Source organism: Monodon monoceros, unplaced genomic scaffold, assembly GCF_005190385.1.
Source record: "Monodon monoceros isolate NGI ecotype Baffin Bay Population unplaced genomic scaffold, NGI_Narwhal_1 Super_Scaffold_20, whole genome shotgun sequence".
In the NCBI taxonomy this organism is placed as follows: domain Eukaryota; kingdom Metazoa; phylum Chordata; class Mammalia; order Artiodactyla; family Monodontidae; genus Monodon; species Monodon monoceros.
The window spans coordinates 66,252,515-66,275,917 of NW_021703777.1; the positions used below are offsets into that span (position 1 = coordinate 66,252,515).

Below are 23,403 nucleotides of genomic sequence, written 5' to 3' on the forward strand. Positions count from 1 at the left end.
TCCCTTTCAATCAACCTTTATAAACTTTGAGAGCCTCATTTCCATTAAGTCAGAAATATGAGCCTCCGCAGTAGCCTAGCTAGCCCAGGCAAAGTGAGTTGGAAACTAGTTCTTTTAATCACCACAGTGTCAGTTAAAATCTTCAGTGACTTTTACGCTTTTTGGGTCAGACCATTTGATGAAAATTATAAGTCCTCTCCATTATGCATATATATATATATATATATGTGAGCATTTTTCTTGGGAGAAAGCCAACTTTATTACCATAATTATTTAACTATAACTTTTTCTCTACACACACGTTTTGCATCCTTTCAGAAGGTTCCTGACATCTGCTCCCTCAAAGAACACCTGCCCTGGGGGAAATTATGTTAATTAGTCAACAGGAGGCAGAAGAGACTGGGGCTGGGAGGAGGCAAGATCACAAAAGAAAAACTACTAGATTCTTCCTGAGACAGGCCATAATCATCACCTGGGTGAAAGAGGATGTGGAATCAGAAAGCCCTGGTTCACACCTGTGTGCTCTTCCCATCCTTCCCCTCCCCTCCCAACCCTTTTCCTAAGGAGTAGTATGACTTTAGGCAAATCATTAATCATTAGATTATTTTTTTCCTGTGAAATGGAATCTTGTCAGACTTCTCAGGGTTATTGTATGATCAAAAGAGAGATAATATAGGAAGGCATGTTGTTAGGTCTCCAACAAGCATGAAGTAGGATGATGATTATTTCACGTGCCTTTCCCTTTGCTTCATCTTCAGGCTGACTGCCTGGCCTACCATGCAGCTCCCAGCTCCACTGTCACCTCCTCCGAGAAGCCTCCAGGACAACTAGATCTGTGGCCTCCCCATCCGCATTACCCGCAACACCATCACCTACTTGATTTTAGTAAGGACACTTCTCACATGTGTAATGGCTTCATTTTTTACTTGCTTAGTGATGACTGATTGTCCTTCTCCCTGAACTAGACTAAAAGCTCCTTGAGGGCAGAGCCCGGGCCTTTAACAGTTCATGGGACATGGTGGACACTCAAATTTTGTAAGTCAGGAGAGCAGTTTAGAGCAGCGGTCCCCAACCTTTTTGGCACCAGGGGGGTGGAGGGTGGGCGTAGAGAGGTGGAGGGGTGAGGAGGGATGGTTCAGGCAGTAACGTGAGCCATGGGGGGAACGGTTCAGGTGGCAAAGCCAGCGATGGTTCAGGTGGTGGGCAAAGGGGAGCGGCATTTGAAGCTTTGCTAGCTGGCCCGCCGCTCACCTTCTGCTGTGCAGCCCGGTTTCTAACAGCCAAGGCCGGTACTAGTCTGCAGCCGGGGGGTGGGGGTGGGGGTGGGTGGTGGGGGACCCCTGGTTTAGAGGTCAAAATCAGGAGGCTGACTACGGGGATTTGAATTCTAGCTCTTATAGTTATTAGTTGGGTGACACTAGGCAGGTTGTTTTTCTCTGTGCCTCACTTTCACCCTCCATAAAAATGGGAAATTCCGATAACATATACTTCATAGAAATGTTCATACGGGTAATGTACTTGAAAGAGTTCCTGGGATACAGTAAGTTACCTAAGGGCAATTTTCTACCCTACAGTGAATGAAGAAAATGTTACTACAGGACTAGGGAGGCCACGTGACCCGTAAGTGTATCAGATACGCTCTGCTGCTTCAGGCTTGGCAGTGAAAAGACTTACTCTTTTGGTAAAACTCGTTGCTTCGCTCCACCGCACCGCGTCACCCACCTGGTTCGCCACCATTTAGCGGAAGGGGAGGTGCGGTCCCTAATTGCGACAAGAGTCCCCGGTCACCCACAGGTGGCACTGCTCGGGTTCTCATGGGATGGGGGTGTCCGTGACGTCGCGGGTCAGTTCTCTGGGGTGAGGGGTGAAGGAGGAGGCCCAGCACGGCGTCCAGGAACACCAGGGACGTTCCCGCGACTTGCCCGAAACTCCGACTGGGTCGGGGTAGCCGGGAGGCCCATCCAGGCCACTCGGGCCGCCACTCTCAGAACCGCAGCAAACCCGTGCGAACCTGTAGCCGCCGGCCTCGGTGTGTGGGGGCGGAGCCATCGGGGGCCTGCGATCTCTGGGCCGCGCGGGGCGGGACGAGTGGGGGCGGGGCCGGGACGCCAGGCTCGGGACTCCGCGGCGCCGGCCGGTTTCAGCGTCTCCCGGACTCGGCGCAACCGGCGCGCTCCAGCCAGGTAAGGGCGCCGCGGGCCGGCGGGGCGGCCCCGGGACTGCGCCACTCCGGGAGGGAACGGGTGGGGACGAGGATGCGCGCGGCGAGAGGAGGCTTCCACAAGCCCAGAGACGGACCCTCGTGGAACCAGAAAGGATTTTCTCTCCTCCGCGCCGCCGTGAGTGAGGGTGCGCCACGCCAGGTGAGGACCTGTCCACTGCGGACCACGAAGAGACAGGTGCGCGTCCCGCCGTATCCGCGCCTTCCGGCGGCCGCCGCCGCCTCTCCGCCTCCCGGGCTCCGGCGCCGGCTTCTCCCGAGGAGCACCCGTCCCTTTTCCTCTTGGGCCCCTGGACGCGGGCCGTCCCGCAGCAAGTTAAGCGTTGGGCTCACTTCCCAGCTGCCCCGCGGGAAGTTGATTCCTCCTCTCTGCTTGGGCGGCGGCGCAGTCTTGATTGAAAGTTGGCAGCATCTACAGAGATTTTCCACAGTTGCACGTGTGTGAGCGTCTCGCCCCACCAGCCTCACATTTTTAGTCTAGGAAATTGTGTTTGAATCTTGATAACAGGGATTCGGTGAATACATGTGTTGGGAAAACTAGGGCCTTGCCTTGGGGGTGTGCGCTTTCCCTTGGATCCTAAATTTCCTTTTGATTTGATTTTTTTGTTTTGTTTTCATGGAAGAATAACACGTTGCTGTGTATCAGGTTCGGAAACAATCTCATCTATTGCCATTCTTTGGAAACAGGAAGATTTGATTCGAAGGGTAGATCTCAATGTTAAGTTGGAACAACAGGATGACTGGTGGCCAAGTGGGTTTGAAGCTTATCCAAAATAGTTAAGTGTTTTGAGCATATACCCTGTGTTTTTTCAGTGAGGGCCCATTTTTTCCTCTTAGGAAATTCTGAGAATTTACTTGCTTCTAGATGATTCTCCCCTGAAGAGCTGGAGAGGAGAAAACAGCCCCAACAAACCAGTGGGTTTCCCAAATCAGTTTAGGATTTAGCAGGTTGGTTTGTGATGCTGGTAGCTCAGCTGGCGAGAATCACATGTAGTATGGAGTGTCATGATTTACATGGAGAAAAGAAAAGTGTGTATAATATTCTTATTATGTATTTGAAAATATTTTTTTGGTTTAGGTACATTTTCATTGTTTAGGAAAAACTTATACTTTCCCAATACTCCAATTAATCTGATCCATATATTCTCTTGTCAGCTCTAGGCGCTTACTGCATTGTGTTTATGTTAATGATCTGGATTCTTCCTGGAGGTTGTGTACATTTTGGCTTGTAGAACTGTATAGGGCAAGTGTTGCAAACACATGCGGATCAGTGCAGTGCTCCACCACACATGGGTCCTTGAACTAGAATTTTCACACCTTTACAGATAGGAAAAAATATAGAATATTAATATATGCTTTAGCACTGTCAACCTGTTTACCTACTTATTCTGTATGAAGATAGTCATCTTGGGACTTCCCTGGTGGTGCAGTGGTTAAGAATCCACCTGCCAATGCAGGGGACACGGGTTCGAGCCCTGGTCTGGGAGGATCCCACATGCTGCGGAGCAACCAAACCTGTGCGCCACAACTACTGAGCCTGTGCTCTAGAGCCCGTGAGCCACAACTACTGAGCCCACGTGCTGCATCTACTGAAGCCCGTGTGCCTAGAGCCCGTGCACCGCAACTAGAGAAGCCACCGCAATGAGAAGCCCGCGCACCGCAACAAAGAGTAGCCCCGCTCGCCGCAACTAGAGAAAGCCCGCGCGCAGCAACGAAGACCCAACACAGCCAAAAATAAATAAAAAATTAAAAAAAAATTCATCTTGTTTTCTCAGCAGCTGGTTACTCAAGGGCAGGGGCTGTGTTTTATCAAGTCAGAGTGAAGCTCAGAGAATGGCAACCTTTGCTCCCTAAGTTGACCGTCGACAGCATGGCTGCTGGGGTTGTGGGTAGTGTCTGGCCACTTTTTGCTTTTGGGGAAGAATTGCTGGTCTCTCTGCCTTCCTCTGTGTATGCAGAGTGCTGGCATCCTGGGCCTTGGGCCTCCAGGCACACCTCTGTCTACAGGTTCCTCCAGGTTGACCTGGTTGGTGCCTCCCTTCCCCAGCCCAGCTCTTCCAGCTCCTTGGTTTTCACCCCACTCCACCCCTTCATGGGATCCCCCTCCTAGGGAGAATCATCTTATTGTTCAGGGCAGGGAGACTTGGTCCACAGAGTTGACAGGGTTGTTGATCCTCAGCCTGGTGCACAGATGCTCAGCTAAGTATCTGTTGATGACAGTGTCACTTGCTTCAGAGCCCTTCCTGTGCTCTCCTATTATCCAGTCTACACAGGCAAAGTGGAGTAACTGAAGTTGAACTCAGATCAACCGCTGTGGAGGCTAGCTGCCTTGGTTGTATTAGGGTCATAAATTGGGCAATGGAGTCTGTTAGAAAGGAGTGAAATTGGTCCATGGTCACTGCCAGTTCTAAAATTACCCTGTCCCAGGTGATTATGCTGTGAGAATAGCTTTATTAAAAAGAACCCCAGAAGAGAGAAGCTTAGTAGTTGGCTTCACCTCCAAACTTGCCTCCACCTGGGCTTGCCTTTGCATCTCTGCCCTAGCTCAACCTGTCCTTCCTTGGATTGGATTATAACTATTAACTTTCCCACTATATTTGACAGCTCAGAGCTCAGATGATCACAGCCACATGGTGTAGATGTAGAAAATGACATTTTCCTTTCTTTTTATATTATTATTTATTTATTTTTGGTTGCATCGGATCTTAGTTGTGGCATGCGGGATCTTCCTTGCGGCGTGTGGGCTTCTCTCTAGTTGTGCGCAAGCTCCAGGGCGCTTGGGCTCTGTAGTTGTGGCATGCGGGTTCCAGAGCACGTGGGCTGTGTAGCTTGCGGCACACGAGCTCAGTAGTTGTGGCATGTGGGCTTAGTTGTCCCGTGGCATGTGGGATCTTAGTTCCCTGACCAGGGATCGACCTCCAGTCCCCAGCATTGGAAGGTGGATTCTTTACCACTGGACCACCTCGGAAGTCCCTGACTTTTTTTTGTTTGTCTAGGGAAAACAAGGATGGAATTTTCCCAAATTGTTATTAAGGAAACAAAGCAAAAGTAAAAAAAAAAAAAAAAAAAAGGCATAGAAGTCAATATGATTTTTGTTTTGTTCTTTTCTTCTTTTTTCTTGTTTTAGTTTTAAACCTTTAATCCAAGTTGCGTTTTCCCTCTCCAGAACCAAACACTTGTGATTCTTCGAGTTGGTTATTTTGGTATTTATTGCTTGTAAGTGATACTCGTAATTTTTCAGTTGGAAGCATTATCTGTTGACTTCCTGCTGTGGAAGGTGATGACTTGGCTCTCTTTCTTCTTCTAACCCCCAGCCTAACCACAGCTTCCCTATTTTCCCATCCTTGCAATAGTTAAACAGTAATTTTGGTTAGATTAACATTCATAGTCAAGCCAAGCACAACTTTTTCTTTTTCTCGGAGTCAGTAATTGCTTTGTTTGTTCACTGGCTTAGTTTTTTATGTACTCATCATTAATTCAACCCAAAACTTTTGACCAGTTTTCTAATTCTTACCTCAGATGAGTCAGGTATTCTGTCAATTCCGTTTTCCCCAAAGAAACTGTCCCTGAGCCTCCTGGCTTGCTCTAGTCTGGACTGGTTGCCCTCTACACATGGGGCACAGATGTCACCCTGAGGACCTCCCTTTGTCATCCTGGGGGGGGATCCCCATCATTTCTCTCTGTATTGGATCTCCTGTTACCTGTAGTACATGCCTTTCTCTTTCTTTCTTGTAGACTCCTTTTTTTTTGGTATAGCCCCATTCTGAAGGAATTTTCTGGTAAAGGATGCACAGGATGTCTGCTTTCCTTCCTATTTATTTTATCTATTCATATTTTGTCTATTCATTTTTCTTTTTTAAAAAAATCATCCTTGTTTTTGTTTGTTTGTTTATTTATTTATTGCTGCATCGGGTCTTAGTTGTGGCACATGGGATTTTTTGTTGCGGCACGCGGGTTTCTCTCTAGTTGTGGAGGTTGGGCTTCTCTAGTTGTGATGCGTGGGCTCCAGAGTGTGTAGGCTCTGTAGTTTGCAGCACGTGGGCTCTCTAGCTGTGTCTTGTGGGCTTAGTTACCCTGTGGCATGTGGGACCTTAGTTCCCCGACCAAGGATCAAAACTGCGTCCTCTGAATTGGAAGACGGATTCTTAACCACTGGACCACCAGGGAAGTCCCTCATTTTTCAGTAAGTGCCTGAAAATATCTTTTTTCCACAACAATTGATAGTTTGTCTGAGTGTAGACTTCCAGGATGGAAATTTTGAAGGCATTGTTCCATCACCTTCTAGCTTGTGGTGTTGCTGTTGAGAAATTCAGAATTGTTCTGATTGCCTGTAACCTGTCTACAGGTTACAAACCTGCTGTGTCCTTTGTGGAAGTTTGTAGAATTTTCTCTTGGCCTCCACAATCTTGGAGTTTTCATGATGTGTGCTGTGGTATGGATCTCTTTTCATCCATTGTGCTGGGTTCTTTCAATCCAGAAATCTACATCTTTCAGTTTGGGAAATTTTCTTGAGTTATCTCATTGATAATTTCCTCCTATTTTGTGATGTCTCTTTCAGAAACTTATTGTTCAGATTCTAGATATTTTGGGCTGGATACTAGATATTTTCTTACCTGGAAAGTTTTCTCCTTCCTGAATAGACTCAGTTTCCCCAAGTTGCTATTGTCTGTTTATTTGTTTAGGTCTCTACATTTCATGTTAGAGGCTTTCCTTGTATTTCTGATACCCTAGGCTGTCTACTCACATCTGAGTGGGGGATTAAAAAGCTTGTTGGCTGGGAACTTAACTGTTGGGTGATTTGGCTGAGTCTTTTATTTGGGGAAATTTTGATGTTAGTACCTCTTGGGCTGGTGAGAGTCCTCAGAAAAAGCTCTTCCAGTCTTTTTCCTGGGCGGTGGGAAGAGTCTGGCTGCCAGGGATCTGGGAACGAGGTGGAGAAGAAGGCTGAGTGTCTCAGCATCTGCATGTTATATAACCTCTCCACAGTATTTCCAGTAAAACACCTGAGCTGTGCCTGACATACTCCAATCCAGAGACTTTCTCTTTTTCACCTTCTCTGGGGTAGTTATATGTTCATGTAATTCCTCTCGGGGAGGGGATAGGGAAGAAACTCCAGGTGTTTTTGCTGGGGTAGAGAAGGGGCCATCACCTAACTGCTCAGAGTGGCTGGAGGGACCTGGGAGATCCAGGTGCTTTCCAAGGAGGCTTTCCATTTTTATTTTATTTTAGATCAGCCCCCATCCCCCCACTCCCCACAAAGGGTCCAATTGCCTTTAATTATTTAGCATTTTGAGATTCCATGGTATAAATCAGGTTGTTTCTTGGCTTCCCCTCACCCCACCTCAATGTTTTTACTGTTGTCTCTTCTTTCATTCTCCCCATCCTTGTGGGTTTATCCCTTTACTGTCATTTTATTGGGCTTTCAGGAGGGAGAGAAAGTAGAGAGTTTTGTTTCATTTTGTTCATTACTACTCCTTAGTGCCTGGAGTGTAGCTTTCTTTTATTTATTTATTTATTTTTTTGGGTACGCGGGCCTCTCACTGTTGTGGTCTCTCCCGTTGCGGAGCACAGGCTCCGGACGCACAGGCCCAGCAGCCATGGCTCACGGGCCCAGCCGCTCCGCGGCATGTGGGATCCTCCCAGACCGGGGCACGAACCCGCGTCTCCTGCATCGGCAGGCGGACTCCCAACCACTGCACCACCAGGGAAGAAGCCCTGATTGTCTTGATTTTTATGGCAAAGAAGAGTGGGTTTGGAAGAGGGAGGGAGGTGTGTGCGGATTAGTTTTCTAGTCTGCTAAGTGTTACGTTTCTAAAAGAAGAAGATGTCTTTGGATTTCAGCAATATTAGGTATATTTTTCCTTTCGTAACTACATGCCATTTATTTTTTAAGGTTGAGAGCTTTGGAAATGCTTAGCTATAGAGTATAAAAATGAAAGACTTTAAATTGTCATATACTACATGAAATGCTTATAAAGTAGAACTCCTCCTCAAATATCCTACTCCCTCTACCTTTAATTTTTTTGAAGTTCTAGCCTGATTTAACGGAGAAAACTTTTCATGTCTTCTCTTTATCCTGAAAAGAGTTCCAGCAGTGTCTTTCTGTTAGGTATTTCCTTAGAAACTCTGATGTCCTCATGTATCTCCCAGTATTAGGTTTCAACCACAACTTGTGAGAGCTCCACATGACTACCCCCAAAAATAAATCGTGGGTTTTTTTCCCTGCAAAGTAGTGATTTCAAAGTTTATTTTTCTGCAAATATAATTTAAGCATGCAGTAAAGTTAGTTTTTACCATTGGGGTTATTTTTGTTTCACAGAAGGCAGTTGGCTTTCTTTTTTATTTTCCTGCTTTGAGTGCTAAAAATGCTTGATCCTTTAACCATGTAGAGAAACAGAAATACAATTTAACTGAGTTATGAATGCTGTTATATATGTAAATTTATGAATGCTTTTTACTTTTCTTCTTTTTTAAGTATTGTCAACTTATTTGTCACATATTTAAACCAGTTATAGAAGCACTGCATTAAAGAATTCTTGTTCATAGGTTCTGGAATCATAGCTGAAGGTTTTTGGGGCTCAGAGGTGGTGATGCAACCCCCTTTCCTCCCCCAGACAAAGGATAGAACTCTGCCTGCCACTGCGATTCCCCAGCTCTCAGTGTGCTCTTTGGACTCTCCCTGCCATCATTAAAAAAAAAAAAAAGTCATTTTATAGAAATTTATTCATTGTTAAAAAATTGAAACAATATTGAAGCTTATAAAAAAGAGATTAAAAATGACCCCAAAACTATTCCAGAGAGACTCTTGGTGAACCCCCTCTCCATCATCTTTATCATCATTTGACTTTCTACAAATCTTTAGCACCTTTCTAGAAGATAATTAACCTAAGGAGCATTGTGTGCAACCGTTTATGTAACTCCAAATTCTATAATCTTTATATAAATATATATATGTATATATGTATATATATACACATATTACACATACACACACACATATATACACACACACACTTTTTGAGGTTATAATTAGCTCAGGCATAATGTTCTTTAGTAACAGTATTCCAAATAGACATTTTCTTATAAGAAAAATTGCCATTTTTAATAGCTTCGTGACAGTCTTTCATGTTTATATACAATGGTATTTTGAACCACTCCCCAGTTGTTGGACATATGTTTTTTTGTTTGTTTTTGTTTTTAAGTAAGTAGTGTTGCTATATGTTTTTCCCTTTTGGGGATTGTTTCCTTGGGAAATATTTTTCAAAATACCACTCTGGGATTAAAGGATTTCTTGTTTCTGTTAATCAATGTCAGAAGGACACAAAATAATAATTTGAAAAAACTCACTGGCTATATAAAGTTATATAAAGTTTCCATTACCTCTTTTTTGACCTTTTGGATCTACAGTATCTCCTTTGTGTGAAGACATAAGGTTTATTGGGAGTTACTGAGGCCATGCCGTGTATCTGACCAGTTGTAGGTTAGATAATAAAGCCCGAGTAACCTGACTGATTCATTTGCAGAGGCTGTGTTCTTTTGATAAATGTCTATAGCCTCATTTTATTTTGTTGGATGTGTGATAGGAAAAGTTTCCAGGGATCAGTAACAAAATGTGGAGAAATTGTTATGGTATCTGTGAAACTACATTTGTCCTTAGTACCTGGTCTAGGGTTCATGACCCTTTCTGTAAGCGGGGGAAGGCATTATATGTTCAGTAGGGAATTACAACTCTCCCACCATTTCCCCATTCCTGGACTGCATGAGGAAGTAGGAGGGGCAGGGCAACCAGTAACTGGAGAGAATTTTGCAATAATATAGTAGTTCTTGATAAAGAACTAGAGCAGAGTGAAATTCCTATTCAGGTTTTTCCCCTGACATCTTTCTGACTAATGTTTAAAGCCTGGGCTAGATTTTTAAGTTAGCTATTAAATGGTATTGTGTTCCCATGCCTTAGGTTTTCCATCTATTAAACAAAGCATAATGACACACCTAATTAACAGTCCACTTCAGAATGATTCATGGCCTAATGCTTGTAAAGGACTTTGAGCTTTTCCTAGAGTGTTTTATATACATTCATGAGTAATGAGATGGCTTGCTCTATTTAGCAAAGGGCATCTATATTATGCCCATTTTATAGATGAGAAAAGTGAGCCTCACAGAGGATAATGGCTTCTTGAGAATCAGACGGTAGATTTAATGTAATGTCTGTGGAATTTTTCTTGGACTTTGTGGAACAAGTGGAATCTAAAATAAATTCTGCACAAGTGTATTTGTTGGGAAAGTGGATTTTACAGTTTTTAAACAGATAAAACCTTTTGGGGGGATAGGTTACTCCTTTGTAAGGAGGAATCATGTTTGACAAATTCACTAGAGTTCTTGAAGAACTTTAAATGATTTTGGAAGTTAGGGATAAACTGTGATTTTCCAAGTGTTTTTGAAAAGACTCCACACAAAAGCTATTAAATAAATTGAGTCAGTGGGAGGTTGGGAGAAATGTTTTTAAAAGTCAGGAATAGGGGCTTCCCTGGTGGCGCAGTGGTTGAGAGTCCGCCTGCCGATGCAGGGGACACGGGTTCATGCCCCAGTCTGGGAAGATCCCACATGCCGCGGAGCGGCTGCGCCCGTGAGCCATGGCCGCTGAGCCTGCGCATCCGGAGCCTGTGCTCCGCAACGGGAGAGGCCACAACAGTGAGAGGCCCGCATACCGCCAAAAAAAAAAAAAAAAAAAAAAAATGTCAGGAATATGGAGGGGACTGGAAGACAGAACAAAGGTTAAGCATAGATGGACATTTCTCAGGTTACAAACGTGAGTAAACTATTTATTACTATTTTTAAAATAAAACATGTAGAAGAGGGAGTACACAGTGTAAACTCCAAGTTTACAGTCAACAGGAACCTTTTGGGACATTAAAAAGCCAAATTGCTGGTCTCAAGTTTATGCAAAATGGCAGGGAAGAGGTAAAGAATGCATTTAGGTAAAATGAGTCCATCTGTACATGCAGATGGACGTTCTGGTTTTTACTCAAGAAAGAGATTCAGATATTACTGTAAACTCTTAACTGAAGACATTCAGTGTAGGATTTGGAACGAAAAAGCTAGTTAAATCTTAGCTGTTGTTACACACAATTCAGAAATACCACCTTACCCATTTTCATAATCCTTCAGCATCTAAGATAGTTTCATCAATGTACCTTAAAAACATAATGCACTTAGAAAAAAGCCAACATATTAATCAAAGCATAGAGGATTGAGTAAAGTAGACTCCTGTCCAACTCTTTGGTCTAGAAAGATAAATGCTGAGGAGACATGTGGACAGGGTGTGCCCTCTTATACCATGGCAACCTGAGCATGGTACAGGGAGACCATTCATTTGCACCTTCTTTATTCCCAAATAATGCCCCAGTGGCCCCCAATAGTTAGTTGAGCACATAAATGTGCTAGGCTCCATGCTAAACCCTTTACATTGGATTATCTCGTTTAATCCTCCCAACAACCCTATAAAGTGGGCAAAATTATTTTAAGCATTTTACAGATGAGGAGCCTGAAGCCCAGGGATTCAGGGGAATTTGGTTAGATGGTGGAGGTAGAGTTCAGAACAATACAGTCCGACTCCAGAGTGTACTCTGATAGCTCTCCTGAGCTATACACACTGAACTACCCTCTTCCCCTCTCCTTCTGTTATTTTCCTTCCTGGTCAACAGAGTTGGACAACCTAGAAGAAAACATAAAGGTCTGCTTCAAACAAAACCAAAAACAACCAGTTCTTCTGGGTATCATTCCATGCTTCATAGTACTATAGATCCTAAGGTTTCTTTAGAGCAGCACTGGTGAATAGAAATATTCTGTGAGCCAGACATACAATTTAAAAGTTTCTAGTTGCCACATTAAAAAAAAGCAAAACGCAACAAGTGAAATTAATCGTAATAGTATTTTTTGTGTAGCCCAACATTTTTTTTGCGGTACGCGGGCCTCTCACTGTTGTGGCCTCTCCCGTTGCGGAGCACAGGCTCCGGATGCGCAGGCTCAGCGGCCATGGCTCACGGGCGCAGCCGCTCCGCGGCATGTGGGATCTTCCCAGACTGGGGCATGAACCCGTGTCCCCTGCACCGGCAGGCGGACTCTCAACCACTGCACCACCAGGGAAGCCCTGTAGCCCAATATTTTAAAAGTATTATAATTTCACCATGTAATCATATAAAAATTATTAATGAGATACCAGAAACAACTCAGGAGCTTGATATGCTCAATACAATATAGTACAATACAATGCAATTCAATAGAATATCTTATGCACTGCAGTGGATAAAGTAAAATGTAGTCCAACCAAACAAAGTTAATGGAAACATATTTACACCACTTCAGTTTTAAATTTTAAATTGAAATTAATTAAAATGAAATAAAATTAAAAAAAAATAGTCCTCAGTTTTACTAGCCACATATCAAATGCTTAATAGCTATTTGTGGAGAGTGGCTACCATATTGAATGGAGCAGCTCCATAGCAAAAGTTATTCTCTGTCTCCAAAGGCCTGGGGACTCCCAGATTCTCCATCCCCACCCTATCCCTTGACCCCTCTCAGCCCCCATGTCATATTCTCTGCCTACCATGTACAGTTGTGCAGGTTATACACTGCAAAACTCTGGGATATGTCATTTACATGGAAGATCTAGTAGATTTGTTTACTGTGAGTTTTTTGGAAGATGGAAGTAAACTTTCTAAAGGAAGAGACACTTTTTCCTAGTTCATGCAAAGGCATTTTTTTTTGAGGAGGGGAGGCTGTGACTGTAGTCCTTTTATACCTTCCTAGCATTCCAGCAGTTGGCCCCAGGCATCATTCTTATGTATGCTCAGCACTTTTCCAGTGCCCACAGCCTATGGCTGAAAGTAACGAAGCAGCTTCAGTCAACTTCTCCTCCCCGCAAAATAATGTCATGAAGCCATAGTCATTTTTCATGGTAGGTTACCTTGGAGCCATGTGTCTTATTCATAATTGTATCCTCAGTGCCTGGCACATAATAGGTGCTCAACACATTTATTGATTTTAATTGTCATCTTAGAGTTCATTCAGGGACCCTGTATTGTATCCTGAGTTGCCCTTAATGAATCTTGACCCAGGGATGATTTATCCAAGTGCTGACTTGGCTCTCTCTTTCACCGAGTCACAGCTCACTCTTCAAGCTCACCCTTGTTCTAAATAATAATTGTCATGATTGTTATTATTACTAATAATAGCTACCATTTACTGATCACTTTATGTCAAGCATTGTGCTTAGCAGTTTATGTGCATTATATCATTTAATCTTTCCAAACAGCTCTAGAAGGTAGGTACTATTCTATTTTATAAGGAGGAAACTGAGGTGCTGAGAAATTAAGTAATTTACCGGAGGTCACCCAGCTAGTAAGTGTCAAAGCTAAAGTTTAAAACCAGTTCTGTCTGACTTCAAAGCCCTTCTGTGCTTAAGCAGCAAGACTGGGCTTCTTTTTTGGTATCTGGTGCCTGACTGACAAGTGACCACACTGTCTATAGTAGACTTATTATTTGTTTGCCCAGACTTCCTTCCTCTGGGGAACATCTCTGTCCACAATCCATGTGGTTTGGGTGGGGTTGACACCAATGCCAGGGATGGTCATGTGACTCAGCTTTGGCCAATCTGAGAAGCCTTGTCCATCTGACCAAGTGATTGGTTCAGGGGTGAGCACATGACCCAGGCTTACTCAGTCAGGCTCCTTTTCTGCTCCAGTTTAGGAGAGGAGTCATTCTTTTCCTCTGGGAGTTTTTGGCTGCTGGAGTGATATAGCATAGAGCTCCTGGTGGCTATCTTTCCACTACATGGAGGAAGTTATGTGAAATAGGACAGAATGAATGAGGCTGGCATGCAGTGAGAAGTAGCACTGAGTGGTGGTGAGAGCACAGACAGCATCATTTGAACCCCAGGATTCAGATGTTTCTGAAGCTTCCGGGACTTCTTGGTTATGTGAGTTAATACATTCCTTTTGCTGCTGTTGTGTGCCTAAATCTAGTTATTTGCAATTGAAAACCCTGCCTAATAGACAGACTTTTCAGAAGATATTTTTGTCTTGCATTCCTCATTGCCATTCTCTGTCTACCCTTTGGATGAGCTCACTACATCTTGGGCCTTGGTGCCTACTGTTGTCTGCCCCGTGCCTGGAGATCTTTGATCCCTGTAAACTCTGTACATGTTCAGCTTGCTTCTTCCCTTTCTGGTGTGTGAGCCCTGTCCTAGTGAAGGGAGATACCACACCCAACCGAATCCCTCCCTGATACTCTCCCCAACCCGCTACCCCCATGGCACAGCCAACCCACAGGGTTAAGGATTGTGCCATGAGTGGAACACTAGGGAAATCTGTTCTTTGCAGACATTAGAAAAATTACTCATCAATGTACTTTTGAATGTTGATCAAAGACTGTTGACTTCTTAACTCATCTGGCCCCTGACACTGTCTGGGATCTCAGCCAGTTTAGGCTAAGGCATTGCCTCTTATCCCCAGTTTCCTTGGCTCCCAGCCTTTCTGATCAGCTGTCTACTTATGTACTCTCAACTGCCCTGTGATTCTGAGCTTCCATCCTTCTACTGGCTTCCTTCCCAAATCTTTCCGGTGGCCCTCTGAGGGCATTGTTCCATTGTGAATCAACATTCCCACACCCCAGCCATCTCACAGTGAAAACACTCCCGTTTCTGCAGCTCTCTCTGCTGTAGCCTTCTCGTGGCTTCCCTTTGCTGCTTCCAGGTCTTACCAAAACCCTTTCTCCTTTAGCGTTCAAGCCACTCATGCAAATACCCTTCTGGTTTCTCCTTTTGTCACCAACCTCTTGGTCATTCTGCTTGATAGACTCACCTGGTTCATGGTCTTCTCTTCCAGCTCTGCCATCTCTGCATTCATATGTACAACTAACTTCCTGTGTCTGTGGTAAGTTGTGCAGTAGCCTTGAGGTAGTTAAAAGGAGTAGCTAATTGTGGCCAGAGTGGGATATAAGGGAGACTTCATAAAAGAGATTACCTATGATCAGGACCTTAGAAAATGAGTAGGATTTCAACAGGTGCTCTTCTAGACAGAGAGAACAACTCAGACAAAGGCATGGGGATGTGAAAACGTTTAGTTGCTTGAGCTCTTAGAAATAAATGGTAGGATGGGAAGAGGGAACCCAGATGGGATTTGACATGATTATATGTACTTAAGATTAAGGAATAACCCTAAGGAGGATCCAGTGTGGAGACTGCAAGCGAAGGACCAGCCTTTATTATTTTTTATTTATAATTTTTTTTAAAATTAATTATTTTATTTTTGGCTGTGCTGGGTCTTTGTTGCTGCACGCGGGCTTTCTCTAGTTGCAGCGAGTGGGGGTTACTCTTCATTGTGGTGCGTGGGCTTCTAATTGCAGTGGCTTCTCTTGTTGCGGAGCACGGGCTCTAGGTGCGTGGGCTCAGTAGTTGTGGCATGCAGGCTTCAGTAGTCATGGCTCACAGACTCTAGAGCGCAGGCTCAGTAGTTGTAGCACACAGGCTTAGTTGCTCCGCGGCATGTGGGATCTTCCTGGACCAGGGCTCAAACCTGTGTCCCCTGCATTGGCAGACGGATTCTTAACCACCACGCCACTAGGGAGGTCCCCACCAGCCTTTATTATTATTACTTATTTACTTATTTATTTATTTATTTTTGCGGTACGCAGGCCTCTCACTGTTGCGGCCTCTCCCGTTGCGGAGCACAGGCTCCGGACGCGCAGGCTCAGCGGCCGTGGCTCACGGGCCTAGCCGCTCCGCGGCATGTGGGATCTTCCCGGACGGGGGCACGAACCCGTGTCCCCTGCATCAGCAGGCAGACTCTCAACCACTGCGCCACCAGGGAAGCCCCAGCCTTTATTATTAAAGGGAGGAGTACTTTGAAGTTTTCAGACATAGGATGATGTTGTAAGTTACAAGACTGAAACTCTGTCGGGTTGATTTTAAAAAGAAGAGGAGTAATTAAAGCAATTGAAGGAAGTCCATAATAAGACTGAGGATGAAAAGAGAAGGGATAGTGGAAGGAAAGGTGGGAGGATTTGCAGAGCAGACTGGTTATGAGGGTGCAGGGAGCAGGGCAGAGAAACGAGGCAGAACGTCTGCTGCTTAGGAGATGGGAGACGTTGAGGCCCTGCCTGGTGACAGGTGATTTGAAAGTGTAGGATGCTGGGGGAAAACAGCTGCATACTAGATGTGAATCAAAGTAGTTGGCCTTTCAATTACCTTATGTATAAAGAGTAAGATGTTTATTTCATGATGGTAAAAATGACTTAAATTATGTAAGCTTGGGAATTCCCTGGTGGTCCAGTGGTTAGGATTCTGCACTTTCACTGCCAAGGGCCCAGGTTCAGTCCCTGGTTGGGGAACTAAGGTCCTGCAAGCCATGGCTAAAAAAAATATAAATAAATAAGCTAAAGATGTTTCTCAAACTGTTCTATAGAACACTATAACTCTGGGAGATGTTAATGAGGTTAATCAGGTTCAAGGGAAGTAGAATGAGTTCTATGATCAAATAAGGGTGGGAAATACTGCATTCTGTATGATTCACAGAGCCTATTCACGTATTGAAGGTTTTGAGAAATGCGCACAAGGAACCAGTTTGACATTGTTTAACCCAGATTTTCCCAAATATATTTGTTTATTCAGCAAGCATGAAGTAAACACAGACTATGATAGTATAATTTGGCCACTGGTCCTGCAGTAGAGAATAAAATCAGCCCATGTCCCTGCCCTTGTGAGATTACGGTCTGGTGTAATCTAACAGGTTTCGAGGGTTCTGGAACAGCTTGGGAAGCTTTGAGGTAAGGCGTTTAGATATTCTTGTTTGTGGTCTGCAGTGGAGCAGAACAGATTATCTGCCAGCCTGTCTCTCTGCATCCCTGTCTCTGCATTACACCAGTACCTCCACTTCTTCTCAGAATGTTTCCTGCACCTTCTGCTTTGGGGGTGGACAGAGCTGATGACAAGATAACTTTCAGGTCTGGGAAGTTGGTGACTTGCCCAAGGTCACCCAGCTAGTTAGTGGCAGAACCGGAGCCAGAACCCAGCTCTTCGGATTCTGGGTCCTGCGCTCATTCCATTCTTGGTGAGAAGGGACAATTTGGAATGCCTGAAAACTGAAGAAAAATTAGGTAGACTAACAGGTTGAGTGAGATACTATGGATTATGCCAATTTCATCAATAATAGCAGGGCTGATTTAGATATCACCACCACCACCACCATCATTGCCATCACTAATGTTGAGTAATTACTGTGATTCATGTACTGTGCTAAGCACTTTATATATATTTAATTTCTACAACAACTCTGTGAAGTAGTAATTATTACCCCATTTTATAGATGAGGAAACAAGCTCAGAGAGGTGAGTGGTGTATCCATGTTTACTTTTTTTTTACTTATTTTTTTCTTTGCTTCTAAAATTTCCTCTCAGAATCAGTCTGTCTTTTTTCTCTTGCCATTTCAGCTTGCCTGGCTCTTTCTCTTTGTAAAAAGCTGATCTCAGGGACTTCCCTGGTGGCGCAGTGGTTAAGACTCCACGCTCCCAATGCAGGGGGCCCGGATTTGATCCCTGGTCAGGGAACTAGATCCCACATGCATGCCGCAACTAAGAGTTCCCATGCCACAACTAAGGAGCCTGCAGGCTGCAACTAAGGAGCCCACCAGCCGCAACTAAGGAGCACACATGCCGCAACCAAGACCCGGCGCAACAAAATAAATAAAACAAATATGAAAAAAATACCCCTCTGATCTCAGAAAGGATCGGATCTTTTATTTATTCCATGTCAGGTAGCATTCTTCAAGTATTTAGTGAGTACTTACTATGTGAAGGAACTATTTTAGGAGCTGAGGATCCAGTGGTGAATACACAGACTAGGTTCCTGCTCGTGTGGAACTCACAATCAGTGGGGAGATCACACAATTAAAAACAATCAATAGAAGTGTCACATAGTGATAAATATCATGCAGAAAATTAAAATCCCTGTTTTAATTTAACCAGAGTGACTGGTTATCTCTTTTAGATTGTGTGGTCAAGGGAAGACCTTTTTGCGAAAGTGACATTTAGGCTGAAATATGAGTTTTAAGAAGTTATTGGTTAGAGAGTGAGCAAGAGGGAACAGGTGGAGTGATTTTCTAGGTAGAGGGAACATGATTTGCAAAGGCCTCCCCATGCTGTGAGTTTGCTGTGTGTGAAGGACAGGAAGAAGGCTGGTGTGGATGCATAGTGGGTCAGGGAGGGAGTGGTACTAGATGAGGCTGGACAAGTAGGTGATGTACTAAGTTAAGAGATGTTTAGTCTGAGTGCAGGGAACCCATTAGGGGGTTCAAGTAGGACTGAGGACATAAGCTGATTTATGTTTTTAAAAGTTTATGTTGACTGATGAATGGAGAAAGGATTGTAAGAAGATAAGGAAGGAAATAGTGAGACCTCGTAGGAGGATGCTACAGTAGTCCTGACAAGGGATGATGGTGGCTGTATCAGTTATTGCCACAGTAATGCCATGCAACAAACATCCCCATAAACTTAGTGGCATAGAGGAATAAGGATTTATTTTTGCTCGAGTCAGTGGGATGGTTGGGTAGTTCTGCCGTTCTGGGCCAGGCTCAGCTGATCTTGACTGAGTCTCCCCCTGTCTATGATCAGCTGTCGGTCAGGTAGGTAGCTCTGCCATATTGCCTGGTTTTCCTGATGTGTTTGGCAGGGCCAGCTGGCTGTCAGCCATCTAGGATGGCCTCGGCTGAGATGGCTGGGACAACTTTGCTCTCCTCTGTGTGTTTATGTTCATCCCTCTAGTAGGCTAGCCTGGGCTTATTCTCAGGCTGGCCCAGTCATAGTCTCATGGTGATCACAAAGAAGCAAAAAGGAAGTAGAAATGAGTAAGCAGCTTTTTAATCCTTAGCTTGTGTCAAATTTGCTACTGTCCCATTGGTCAAGGCAAGTTGCAAGAGTACATCCACAGTTAGTATAGGAGGGCATTGTCAAAGAGCAAGGATACAGAGAGGTGAGAAAAAATGCAGAGAGGCATGAAAAATCAGGGCCATTAGTGCAATCAATCTACTGCATTAATGGGAGAAAAGCGAAGTAGAGACTTGAATATTCAAGTTTAGAATATTTTGGAGGTACAGTCTGAAGACCATGCTGATAGATTAGAATTGAGGTATGAGAGAGAGGAATGAATCAAAGATAACTCTTAGATTTTTGGCTGGGCAGCTGGTGAGGCCATTTACTCAGATAGCAAAGACTAGGTAAAGAACAAATTTTAGAGGACTATCTAGCACTCTGTTTTAGCCATGTTATGTTTGAGATACTTGTTAGATAGTCAAAGATGTCAGGTTTGCAGCTGAATATATAAATCTGAGGTTCTTGGGGACAGGGCTAAAGATGTAGCTTTCAGCGTTATCAACCTATAGATGGTATTTCAAGCCATCCAGCTGGATGAGGCAGCCTCTGAGGAGGAGGTATAGATGAAGAAGCAAAGCAAGTCCAGGATAGAGCCCTGGTGCGCATCGGTGTTTAGAAGTAAAGCAGGAAAATAGAAGCCAGCAAAGGAGACCGAGAAGGTGCAGACTCTAAGATTGGAGAAGAATCCGGGAAACTCTGGTGTCCCAGAGAACCAAGAGAATCTAAGCATTTCAAGGAGAGAATGGTCAGCTGTGTTTAACACTGTTGGGAGAGACAAGAACTGGGAAGTGACCATTGGGTCTGGCAACAAGGCTGTTCTTGGTGACTTTGAGAAATGCAGTCTTAGTAGAATGATGGAGACAGAAGCCCAACTGGAGCAGTTTGAGGAAAGCACATGAATTGAGAAGCAGGGACAGCAACTCTAATCCTGTCTTTCAAGAGCTTTTGCTGTAAAGGGACTCAGAAGTGATATGGCAGCTGGAGGTGAACGCGGGTCATGGCAAAGATTTATGTTTGGGAACGTAAGTGATGCTGCTGTACCAAAGCGGATGATCTAGTAGAGAAGGAACAGGTGCACCGAAGAGGGGGAAACTGTAGGCCAGAAATGTTTGAAATGGCAAGAGAGGATGGGATTGAGAATTTAGAGTAAACTTAGTGTGTACTTGGGTGCTGTATTTTATTTCTCATTTTGGAATGAAGAGGTATATTTACCACTGGAACAGTTTCAGCCATCTCCAGGGTAGGGAAGAATATGAGTTCTGTTGTGACACTGGGCAGACTGAATGCCTCTGTATTGGGCTCATTCAACTTCTGTTGTAGAGGAGAGACCTCTTTGGAACTACTCTGTCTCTGTTGGTGGTGTTCAGTTTTTCTTAAAATGATAGAAAAGCTGATAAATTCAGTTTCTTAGATTTTGACATGGGTAGCAAGTTTGGCAGGTCCTGGGCAGAGCTAAGAAGGGAATGTGAATGAACGTGCCACTTCCTCATCCAGGTTCCTATACCAGTATGACTTGATGTTTTGATCAATTCAGTAGATCCTAGATCAGGCACGTGTTCTGGAATTCCAGCTGAGAGGTAGAAGTTTTGCCCTTTATGCTTTTTAAGCCACTGTTACTTCAATTGGAAAGTATAATGTAAAGCAACTAGATTTAATAAATGGTAATTTTAAATGTATTTGGTTTAAGTTTAAGTGTGCATTTGGTGGTATTGAAGCAACTGTTTTCATCGGCCTTCCTGGGGTCTGTGCTTTGTGTGTGGTGGGTGAGGATGGCGGTGTGAAGAAACGCAGTACCCTGTCTTAGAGTGTCTTTACAGCCTTGGAAGATTTTTTGTCCACTTGCTTTGAATCTGCTTTGCTATTTCACTCGTTTAAATTATTGGTGTCTACTCATCCAATTCATATTGTGAATTGAGAGCCACATCTGTCGCCACTCTGCCTTTTACAGCTTTCTGATTTGGTGGAAATAATACTGAAAAGGACATCTGCTAGGGTCTTAGTAATTCTTATATATAGCAGTCTGAGGACTGTTAGTTCAAAGTTAGCAGAACTATCATGAAGTCAAGAAGCAAGACGTAAATCAGATGAAGTCAGAATCTCAAAATTTAAATGTTTCTAATGTGAAGCTGTAGATCTTTGGAACTGTTGCTGTTTTTTGTTACATTAGGTCTTTCAGGAGGGTATATCTGAAAATACTTGGCCTGTCAGAAAGGTGGTACCTATTAGCCTTCAAACATTTTTACAACAAATATATTGATTATTTTATCATTAATGTAATATTTACATTTCTGTCACATGTTGGAGAGTAAGTCTTAAACTGAATTTCATTCAACTTTTGTTGAAAATGAACTTAAGATCGTGTTTAACACTCTTTGCCGCATCTACTGTGAGAATGAAGACCATTCTCAGCCATGAGACTGTTGACATTCCATGAAATGTCATTACTTTGAAGGGATGCACAGTTATTGTGAAGGGCCCTAGAGGCACCCTGTGGAGGGACTTCAATCACATTAGTGTAGAACTCAGTCTCCTTGGAAAGAAAAAGAAGAGGCTCCAGGTTGACAAATGGTGGGGAAATAGAATGGAACTGGCGACTGTTCGCATGACGTGTAATCACGTACAGAACATGATCAACGGTGTTACACTGGGCTTCTGTTAGTGGATGAGGTCTGTGCTTCCTCACTTCCCCATCAATGTTGTTATTCAGGAGAATGTTTCTCTTGTTGAAATCCAAAATTTTTTGGGTGAAAAATACATCTGCGGGGTTTGGATGAGGCCCGGCATTGCTTACTCAGTATCTCAAGCCCAGAAAGATGAGTTGATTATTGAAGGAAACGACATTGAACTTGTGTCAAATTCAGCTGCTTTGATTCAGCAAGCCACAACAGTTAAAAACAAGAATATCAGAAAAAATTTGGATGGTATCTATGTTTCTGAAAAAGGAACAGTCCAGCAGGCTGATGAATAAGATCTGAGTGGTCAGGCTATAGAAACAACAAGATGCCAAATGATTTTCGGACTCGTTTGTGATATATATATATATTTTTTTTTTTTTTTTCCTGCGGTACACGGGCCTCTCACTGCTGTGGCCCCTCCCACTGCGGAGCACAGGCCCTGGATGTGCAGGCTCAACGGCCATGGCTCACGGGCCCAGCTGCTCCGCGGCATGTGGGATCCTCCTGGACTGGGGCACGAACCTGTGTCCCCTGCATCGGCAGGAGGACTCTCAACCACTGCGCCACCAGGGAAGCCCCTCGTTTGTGATATTTTAAAGATGCAATAAAAGCTCTTTTGATTTGGGGAAAAAAAAAAAAAGAAGATAGTGTTTAACAGATGTAGCTCAAGGATCAATTCTATTTACCTAATTCTGTACTGTACTCTTGTTTCTTGAGTTAACAAGAAAACCTGTCTAGCTCAGCCCAGAGAGAAATGCTTTTATCAGGCTTTATTTACTAAGCTGTTATCAAGTGTTTATAAGAAATAGCCAGGTGAGGAATGTTTTTATAATTTCTGCCCAAATTTCTGTTGAAGATGTATCATGTAACATCTTTCATTGTCCTTTATAATCCTATAAACTAGTTTGTCCTTAGAATTTAATGACAGCGAAAGTTTTTCTTTTGATCAACTGCTGTGTATCTTATAAAAAATTATTATTCTGTGAAGCATTATGTATTCCTTCGTTCCCTGGATTTTGAGAAGCTCCAAATTTAATGCTCTGATTATCAGTGTGTAGTAGCCTTGTAGCATCTGTGCGTTCAACTTACGGGAATTAAACTCTATGAGTTAACAAAGAAAAGAGAGAAAGAAGCAACATTTTTTTAAAAGCTTGGACCACTTTTTAAAAATTTAATTATTGTTTTATTTTGGAGTATAGTTGATTTACAATGTTGTGCTACTTTCAGGTGTACAGCAGAGTGATTCAGTTATATATATACATATATCCATTCTTTTCATATTCTTTTCCCAGATAGGTTATTACAGAATATTGAGTAGACTTCCCTGTGCTATACAGTAGGTCCTTGTTGATTATGTTTTATATATAGTAGTGTGTATATGTTAATCCCAACCTCCTAATTTATCCACCCCCCCACCTTCCCCTTGGTAACTATAAGTTTTTTTGTTTTTTTTTTTGCGATACGCGGGCCTCTCACTGTTGTGGCCTCTCCCGTTGCGGAGCACAGGCTCCGGACGCGCAGGCTCAGCGGCCATGGCTCACGGGCCCAGCCGCTCCGCGGCATGTGGGATCTTCCCGGCCCGGGGCA

The 23,403-nt window shown here is 43.7% G+C and overlaps 1 protein-coding gene and 1 pseudogene across 7 annotated transcripts in view; both read left to right on the forward strand.

The window, feature by feature from the left end:
* Positions 1-1,594: 1,594 nt before the first annotated feature.
* The window catches only part of TEC (tec protein tyrosine kinase), a 149,629-nt gene continuing 127,820 nt past the window's right edge, over positions 1,595-23,403 (forward strand). For 4 of the 7 annotated variants that reach the window (XR_003795470.1, XR_003795471.1, XM_029234628.1 and 1 more), the window contains exon 1: positions 2,120-2,183. The gene's annotated coding sequence lies outside the window, so the exon portion shown is untranslated. Of the gene's footprint in view, positions 1,621-2,119; positions 2,184-23,403 lie in introns of those variants that run through there. The other 3 variants (XM_029234631.1, XM_029234630.1, XM_029234629.1) reach the window with 3 other exon arrangements.
* LOC114902314 lies at positions 21,534-22,144 on the forward strand (annotated as a pseudogene).